The sequence below is a fragment of the Penaeus monodon genome, chromosome 19 (genome assembly GCF_015228065.2).
Source record: "Penaeus monodon isolate SGIC_2016 chromosome 19, NSTDA_Pmon_1, whole genome shotgun sequence".
Taxonomy (NCBI): domain Eukaryota; kingdom Metazoa; phylum Arthropoda; class Malacostraca; order Decapoda; family Penaeidae; genus Penaeus; species Penaeus monodon.
Window position 1 is genome coordinate 35,995,879 of NC_051404.1, and position 599 is coordinate 35,996,477.

General features: G+C 45.9%; 1 protein-coding gene across 1 annotated transcript in view; it reads left to right on the forward strand.

Moving 5' to 3' along the window:
* LOC119585197 (transmembrane protein 211-like) overlaps nt 1-599 on the forward strand; it is a gene marked incomplete in the record, with an annotated part of 80,762 nt that overhangs the window by 76,921 nt on the left and 3,242 nt on the right.

Consider the following 599-nt stretch of genomic DNA (forward strand, 5'->3'; position numbering starts at 1 on the left):
CACCTCAATTCTTCTTTTCATTCTCATTTTCCATGACTGTTTTCATTACACTTTAAGCCCCCCCCCCCCATTACCTTTCACCTCCCCTTCTCCTCTCCTCTTCTTCCTCTTTTTCCTCTTCTCTTTTTCCCTTCCTCTCCTCTCTTTTCCTTCCCTCCTTCCCTTCCTCGTCTCTCTTTCCCTTCCTCCCCTTCCTGTCTTCAGTTCTCCTTCCTCTCCTCCCTTTTATTCTTCCTCTCTTTCCCTTCCTCTCCTTCCTTTTCTCTCTTTTCCTTCTCTCTTTCCCTTCCTCTCCTCTCTTTTCCTTCTCTCTTTCCCTTCCTCTCCTCCTTTTCTCTCTTTCCCTTCCTCTCCTTCCCTTTCCTCTCTTTTCCTTTTCTCTCTTTCCCTTCCTCTCCTTCCTTTTCTCTCTTTCCCTTCCTCTCCTTCCTTTTCTCTCTTTTCCTTCTCTCTCTCCCTTTCTCTCCTCTGTTTTCCTTCTTCTCTTCTCCCTCCTCCGTGCAGCGTACAAGATGCTGTAAAGTCGTGTAATCTGTACGGAAAGCTTGGGATAAGTTTTAATGATGCGATCCGATAAAATGACTTTGGTATCTCTCCCA